Here is an 8817-nt window from a genome sequence, read left to right on the forward strand (position 1 = left end):
TATTTCTCTGCCAGATGGGCCACTGGTGCAGTTTAATTGTGACCAAAACCTATTGTTCTCCTGACTTTTCTCTTGCGCGATAGAATTTTCCTCAGCAGAACAGATGTGCCAGATGCAGTGTCACCATTTCCCTGCCAGTGCATGGCACAGTGAAATAATCTGTCAGGGTCGAGGGAGAGTGCCTACCCGAACTGTTTTTTTGCAAGGAGCAGTGTTTCTCTTGGAATAATCAAAAATCCAGAATTGCAAATAAGTGCTATATCATGGCAGTTCATGAGACATGGTAATGGGGAAAGCACAGTGGATAATTTAAGGCGTTTTTTTTTTTTCACACACCATGGATGAACAGAATGTTACGGTTATCAGTAAAAAGAATATACAGGGAAACGGAGAAAAGTGACTGACATGCATGCAAAAATGTGCTCCGTTTCCAGTGCTCTGTATTCTGCTCTGTAAAGGATTACTCGCATCTGCTCCTTTGTTGTGAAGACGGGTGAGGATTTGGATCAGAACGGAGGCACTTTAAGGACAGAATGGTGATATTAGCAGCAGAGCAGACAGCTCTGTTCTTTCCTCGCGCCCAGACACGGGGTAGACCCACGATATCTCCATTCCGTGATTGTTTCCACAGTGAAGCAGGCGTGAGTCCCCCAGGGGAGAGGCTGCCTGTACTGCCCAGCAGGCCGGCAGTAGCCACGCCTCCAAGGGATTCGATATATGCAACTGACACACCCCGCACGTGTTAGACTGGCTCCTCGTAGTGTCATCTCACTGCTGTGGATGCAGTGGATGCTCCGTGTCGGCCTTTGATTGGGGTGTTGACACCGTTATGACTGCAGAAGAGGGAAAAAGCCCAATGTGTATATTTTCTGTTTGTGTGTGTGTGTGTGTTGTGTGTGTTGTGTGTGTTGTGTGTGGTCTGTTGTGCTGCTTCAAATAGCATGCAAAGAGCTGTAAATAGCATGTATACAGCTAGGGTGAATGCAATTCACATTCCTGATGAGAGTGTCTGAGTTAACACATAACCAAAATAGAAGTGACTACATGATGCTCCAAAAAGCTTTGGTAGATTGGGCATGCACTACAAATTGCTCATGATCATCCTCGGGACCATTCAAGAACATCGCCATAGTAACTGACACCATAACAAGTGTGGGGGATTGAGGATGGGCCTTTGCGTTTTAGCTTCTGTTCTCACATGCCATTTTTCTTTGACCACCTACAGGCCACAGCAGTCGCTGGAGATATATAACCTGCCATTTTTTCCACAATGCCACACTTGGGGAAGACGGGGGAGGATCCGTGACTGTAGTGTACAATGATGTATCCTTAACTGCACTGCAGAGTAGAAGTTATCAAATCAAAGACAAGTACTGCACGAGCTGGAGCGCTCACACTACCCATTGATCATTTCACCTCCTTGATGCTGTCAGGTCTGTTGTCATGCGAGTGACTACCAGACATTCTGGCCCGTGGGGGCCCCTACTCAGCCCTGACTTCCAGAAAGAGGTCCTAAGACATTCTGGATGAATACTGCCAGGTACCCACTAGGGGAAGTGATATGTCAACTCTCTCTTCACAGCAAAAAGCTTTTGTATTTAGCTTACTGTATTTTACATGATGTCCTTGGCAGACCTCCATGGTCTGAAAAAGAACCCTCTTTGTTAGCAAGTCACCCAAACTGAAGCTTACTATAGCTCTTTTATACTGAAAAATAGTAGTTCATGGTTGCTCAAAATTATTGTAATTAATTGATTTAAAGTATTCAGAATATCATGAGATCACAACGTCATGAAATGTACAAAGAATGAAGTATGACTGTGGTGCTAGACATGCAATGCGAGTAACTTGTATGAATCAGTAATGTACTCTTGCCACTGACAGTTTGTGTCACTGTTTTCAAGCAAAAAACATCAGCAGCATTTGACGGATTACAATAATCAAGGATGTTTTTCTGCCCGTCTGCCTGCCTGCCTGCCTTGCCTGCCTTGCCTGTCTGTCTATCTGTCTGTTGATTTTTGCTGCGGAATCTCTTGCAGAGGAGTGCAGAATCAGGTCTGGTTTTGGATCTGCAGGGAAGGGGAAGTCCACGGTAGCACATTCTACTTCGGGCACCCCGAACTCTGATGCCTGTGATGTAAAAGTGAATGGATATGTGGACATTACGTGTTTTATTCACACAAGCAGCTTATCAAACAGGAAAAAAAAACAAGTTTGTATACTGATCTTTCTGCTCCCCTGAGCTCTGCAATGCATCGCTATGGCCTTCAAGAAAGAGAACATGAAGGATATTTTGTGATTACTCTTGACTGTAGTCTGTAGAGGCCCTGGCCTGAATTTAGATTTCGAGATGGACCGATTGTATCCGTAGGTCACATTCAGGGTTACACTGTTATTGATTAAAAACTCATTTTTCCCTTTAAGCCAGAATAAACTCGTTCCATATACCAGTGCCTTGCACCAGAGTCTGAGACACAGAGCTAAGGATGAGGGTGAGGTATAGGGTCTCTCTCTGTGCTGGATGATGTGGATGTATTTCTGTGCATCCGGTGGGTGAGATGTTACATTTTTCCTTCCTGGTCTACACTACTATTGTGTTCCACACGCTGTGTGTGTGTGTGTATGTGTGTGATGTTTTGTATCACTCTGTAAAAGAAATAAAAGCTGGAGCTGTGCTTGTCTATGTGAAACCTTTGTGTGAGGTGTTGGATGTGTAATCCATAATTTCAGAAATACTATGTGAGGTGTAGGTTGTGTGATGGGTTTAATTTCTGCGCTCTTATGTGTGAGCTGTTGGATTTCTGCTGTCTGCACTGTAGATGGACTGAAACAGTTGGAGGGGCTCAGGAGAGAGGGGACACCCTGTTGAGAGGACCCCCAGCAGATAATCTGCTAGCAGGCCCACTAGGACTTCACACACAGCTAGTGTGCATGGTGGGCAACCTCACTTGGTGCATGATCGCCCCCTGTCTGCCCTGCTTGGAATGGCAGCTGGCACTGATTTTGGTGGGATGTAACAAACAGTATGAGACAGCTCCTGCTACACAAGCACATGCTGTCAGGTTAACAGAGACAGGGTCAGACAAAAACAACCCCAAAGACACATACACACACGCACACGCACACGCACACGCACACACAAATACACACAGATGCACACAGCTTGAGGGCAGAGAACACATCCCATCTCACTATATAACATTCCCATAGAAAAGGTACTGCATCTGAGTTTCTTCCTTAGGGCTTCTTCATTGTCACAAAGTTCATAATCTCTCCTGCACAGCAAAACCTTTCAGTCACGGCAGACTTCAAAGTTGAGAGCAATGCTCTGGCACAGAAAAAAAAAAAAAAAAAAGACACAAGCACAGCCCGTAATTGTACAACACCAGATCACATCTGAGAATAATTAGAGTGAGACAGCAGCACACCACAAAGTCACTCCAGGTGAGCAGGGAGGGGGGGGTCTCTGAAGATGCACGCGGTCCATGTTCATGTTCAGGACTGGCATATGAGTCAGCTTGCGCCACCACCGTGCCTGTCACAGATTTACAGTGAAGAAGCCTCACAAAATGTCAAGAACCAAAGAAAAAGTGAAAAATTGCCACCATTATGTTTTCTTCCACCACTGTAATTTACGTGTTGCCACGGAAATGGTCATCTTATATCATCTTCATGGAGATGGAAAGGGGCATTACTGAAGAAACGCCTTATGTTTTTAGCTGCAAAGCCTTTTAATCTCTCTGCCCCCCTCCTTCATTTAACTGCTGTCTCTCACTCTCTTGTTTTCTTGCTCGCTCATTCTTCAGCTCCAGCTCTTGTTCTCTTGCTCTCTTTTTCTGTTGCTGTCACTCTCTCCTTTCCCTCAAATTCTTTCCTCCTTATTTTCTTGCCCTCTCTCTCCCTCTGATCCAATTCAGTTAAATTCTGTTTGCTTTGCTGGCATAACAAGCATTTATGTTGCTGAGGGATGGCGAATGGGGCACCAATAACACAATAACCCTCAAATACAGTCATAATTACCGCTAATAACTGACAGTAATAGCAGATAACGTGTAGGGAGAAAAAACAGTAATAAAGGAAACACAAATAAAACTGGATAATTAAAACAGAAAGTAAATGTTGTCTGAGAGGCCTAAAGTGTTTGGGGTGTGAGTAAGGTGCTTTGGCTTCTCTTGCTATCTCTGGGCTTTAGCAGGCAGCCACATAAACAGGCTGCCAAAGCTGTAGACTTCTGATCCTCCCCCAGGAGGATGGCTAATCTATCCACGGCCTGCAGGGTTGGGAATCTTTGAATTATGGGCAGAGTTGTGTTCTTTTCAGGGTAGAAAAGTCCTCTTTGCCCACCTGTTCTTTCGACATTTGAAGTGTAGCGTTGGCCCGATCTGTCATCGCCTGCACTGAGAGAAGTGTTTTTACTCTCAAGGTAGCCAGACTGTGGTCACAGAGCCTCTATACTGCCAGTCACAATGGTTCAGCGGTCTGCTGTGAAGTACTCTTTTTTTATGTCCCTGTAGCACCCAAGTTTGCTATGTGCTTGTGTGCGTGTGTGTGTGTGTGTGTGTGTGTTTGAGTGTGTTTGAGTGTGCGTGAGCGAGTGTCTCAACAGTGTATTAACTGTAAAGCAATTGTTCTTCTGTGTTGATATAATTTGACCAAGTCAAATTTTCTGAGTAACCATGGAACTGTCTGTTGATTGCTCAGTTTTAGAGGTGGACAAAGCAGTAAGCCTCATGACCGGCTGAGCTCTCCGGGCTCAGCTCTCTCTCGCACAAGATGTAGATGCGTCTGTCAGGAACCCTGCCAAGGAAAAGGACTCGAAAGATTTCAGACAGACAAACTGTCAGAAACCTCTCTGGTGATGGCATCAGAGATGCTAAATAATTACATCACTTCCATTCCTCTGCTATATTGATAAAGCCTTGTATGCAGTCATGGGGGAAACAAGCCCTGGGGCATCTGTCTAAACCACAGAGAGAACAGCCGTGTTTATCTCTATGCCCCTTCCCGTCATTCCTCCCAGACTCTTTCACTCTTTTTTCCTGCCTTAATCCTTCACCCTGCATACTCCTATCACTTCTTGTCTCACCCTCCCTCCTTCCCTCCTCCTCCTTCTTTCAGTCTGTCCACCCACTTCTCGTTCTCTCTGTCTCCACCAACTCCACCCCTCTCTCCCTTCTTGCTTCTCTCTCTGCCTCTTCCTCGTGCTCTCTCTCGCCATTCTTCCATTCTTCGCTCTTTTTCTCCCTTCTGTACAAGAGTGGACCTACCTGTGAAGCATGCTCCCAACAGAACTGCTGAGACACATCAGAGCATTGGCATTCCGTATCCTGGGGTCTTAACTGTATGCCTTGCTGCTATTATGAAAGATCACTGTACCATACTGTACACACTAATGTAGCTAGAGTATAATATCTGTGAAAAATTGATTTTTTTTAAGTGATACGCACTATAAGTGAAAAAACACTGATGGTGGGTAAGGTATGCCCTTCAATTTAGTGTTCTAGGTGTATGGTGGTTCAGTTATATGTCCACATACTTGTGTAATGGAGTAGAATATGCCACCATGGGCTTCCGTTGCATTTCATGGAATTTTCGGCTGGCTGCTGCTAGTCTGATGCTTTTAGGAGGCAGGGTACAAAGCTGGAGCTGATTCTAAGACTGAAACAAAAGACTTGACCCACTCATTAAGCACAAAGAGCACAGCTGATGAGGTTAGTGGAAAGGGGAAAAAATCCATCACACACAAGTAATGCCTCACTAAGGATTCAACCAATCAGCGGCTCCAGTGAATCAGTCACCTATTTCTGACGTATTACAGCTCTGGAGGAGAGACCGGAAGCAGGAGAGGGGTCGGGTGTAAGGGTTTCTCCCCCCCCCCGAAAGTTGATTTTGTCAGATATTAATATTGACTGTGGCCAATAACCTTGTCCTGTCTGTTGAAAGAGTCTCCTCCGGGCCACAGGGGGTCCCTGAGCCAGAGAGTCGCAGCCGCGCGGAGCATTCCAAATGAACAAGAGCGCCGCACCCACAAGAGTGCTCGCTGTGACGCGCTGATAAGGAACGCCCAAGCCCCGTGCGGAAGTCAAGTGGCCCGCTGCATCCGTGCCCCCCGCGGCGACTGGCGGCATGTCAAAGCGACGGGGCGGGCGTGCCAGCGCCAGCGCCTTACATCCAGCGCACTGCCAGTCACGGCAAACACCCCAGCCCCCCCCCCCCCCCCCCAGCACCACCACCACCATGTCTCCCTCCTCCCCCCTTTGTTCTGGGGCTTAGCTTTCATCATGTTGACAGTGCTTATCATCTCCTGCAGCAGCCGGTGAAGTTCATTATCCGTATGCCTGGCAACAAGTGCTGCAGAGAGCGGCGGCGAGCCGGGGAGGGCTGATGGGGATGAGGGATAGGGCTGTCGGTCTGAGCGATACACCAGTGAGTGCACAGCGTCAGCAGAACCCTGCTCCCAACGCCGACGCACCCAGACCGGATCATTAAATCTGCCTCGGTACGCACGGCTGTTTAGTTCCCCAATTATTGCATCTCTGGCTTATCCCTTTTTTAACACTCTCCTATGTCCTCCCTCCTTTCTCTTCTCTTTCCCTCACCCCCCCCCCCCTCCTCTTCCCCTTTCCCCATTTCTAGATCTTTCTATTTAAGCCCACGTGCCTCCATCCTGTGTTCTTGTCCTTGTTCAAATTATCTTTCTCTGGCTCCCTTTCTCCTCTCTGTCCTCAAAATTTCACTCTGCCCATTCTTACCCCCCTCCTCTCTCTCTCCCCATATGGTGTTGTGACTGCTGCTGTTCCTAGAGTAGGGTCCTGTGGGTGATATGTGCCCTAATTAAAGACCTGTTGGCCCCCCTGCTCCAACCTCGGAGACCTCCCTTCTGAGGGTACAGATGGTCCACGGTACGTGCCCCGAGGTGGCAGATGCAGTGCCCTGCCTGTCCCGCCGGGACCACCTGCTGCAGGAGCACAGCGGTGAGGCTGCTGTGGAGGGAGGGAGGAGAGGAGAGAGGAGGAGGGATGGAGGCAGGGGTGAGGTTTGTGTGAAAGGAGAGAGGCTGACTAGGGCAGAGCTGGAGGTGGAGCGTGACTGAAGACAGGGCTGGGGTTTGTGTGAATGAAAGAAGGCTGGGTGCAGGGGTGGAGCTGTGGGCGTGTGGCTTCTCCGAACACAGCGGTGGCGATAGAGGTGTGGAGAGAGTGGGGCTGGGGCGAGAATGCCTGATTAGACGATTCATTAATCCTTCATTGATTAACAGAGCTGTCCCTGGTCACACTACAACAGTTTCTCACCAGTGTGGTGGATATCAGCATAATGCTGTATGTTAGGACCTGCTCTTCTGTGAGGGGGTGGTGGTTTTTTTTACAGGCTCACACATTGCATGTTCAGAATCAAGGCATCTTTAAAAAGCCAAGAACTATCTCCCCTCTTGCTCCTATGCCACTCTACTGTGCAGGGCCTTCCCTGGCTCTCTTTCTCTGGATAGTTACGCCTCCCACTCAGCCCCCTTCTCTGTCCAGATCAAGGCAGTATTGATCAATTAAAATCACTCAGGTGTGTATTCCTACTTGAAGTGCTTGGCCATTTCTCTCAGCTGAAAACCTTCAGCTCTTTCCTTCAATGAAGGTGAGTACACCCCAATCAGTCATTCACATTTCCATTATTCTGGGGGATAAGAGGTGTCAGTGGACATAAATAGCTAAGTCAAATATAAATGCTTACGTACTCATTCTTCTTCCCGGTAGCCCCTGTTTTTTCTGGCTCAGAGGATGCCGGGAAGCTGCAGTGGTCAGTATTAACCCCTCCACCTTTTCTATATCAACACAGTGGTCAGCACAATCCCCTCCCTCTTCTCACTGTCAGTGCAGTGGTCAGTATACATCCCTCTCTCTTTTTTATGTCTCTGTATCAGTCAGTATAAGCCTCTCTCCCTGCTCTATGTCAGTGAAGTGGTTAGTGTTAACCTTTCCCACTTCTATATGTCAATGCAGTGGTTCGTGGTAACCCCACTCCCTTCTTGATGTCAGTGTAGTAATCAGTATGTGCCCTCGCATCTCAATGCCAGTTCCTCTCTTTCAATATGATGATCAGTGTAAGCTCCTCCCCCGTCTCGATGTCAGTCTCTCTCTTACTCAATGAAGTGATCAGTAATCTCATGCCTCCTTCTCTATGTCGGTTCCTGCACATAGTGCACTGGTCAGCATAAAGCCCTCTCTCTTCTCTGAACGAGGAGGACTGAGTTCCCTTGGAGAAGCCTGCCTCCATAGTCAGCTATTGCTGGACTCGACCGGTCAAATGGGACAACGTGGTGCTGAAGCAGGCACTATGGCAGCTGGGCCACAGACAGCTATGCTGCACCATGTGTCACGAACCATCGCATTGACACACGGACTGACAGACAGACAGACTGATTCTGAACGGCAAAGTGACCGTGTCATGAAACCTATTATTGAAGTGTCACCAAGCTGACACATTTATATGAATATGAATATGAATATGAATTTTATATGAATATAAATAGAGCATCAATAGTAATGTCTTCCGGCTGGACTCTGATACTCCAGTGACGGTTGGCTGACAGACAGTCAGACAGACAGACAGACAGACACAGGGTAACATCCTTACTCTTCCTAGGCAATAAAGCTAAAAACCCCTCCCCTCTCTCTCTTATGATCCCATGTGAGAACTTCATCTGCAGCAATGTCACATAGCCATTGGTGACAGGCCCTACTGGGTTTTCAGCTCCACACTGATGACAAGCCCGGCTTTCACAAGAGTGACATCATCACTATATGTCATTGGTCTATAGAAGAATAA

Source organism: Megalops cyprinoides, chromosome 1 (assembly GCF_013368585.1).
Source record: "Megalops cyprinoides isolate fMegCyp1 chromosome 1, fMegCyp1.pri, whole genome shotgun sequence".
Lineage (NCBI taxonomy): Eukaryota > Metazoa > Chordata > Actinopteri > Elopiformes > Megalopidae > Megalops > Megalops cyprinoides.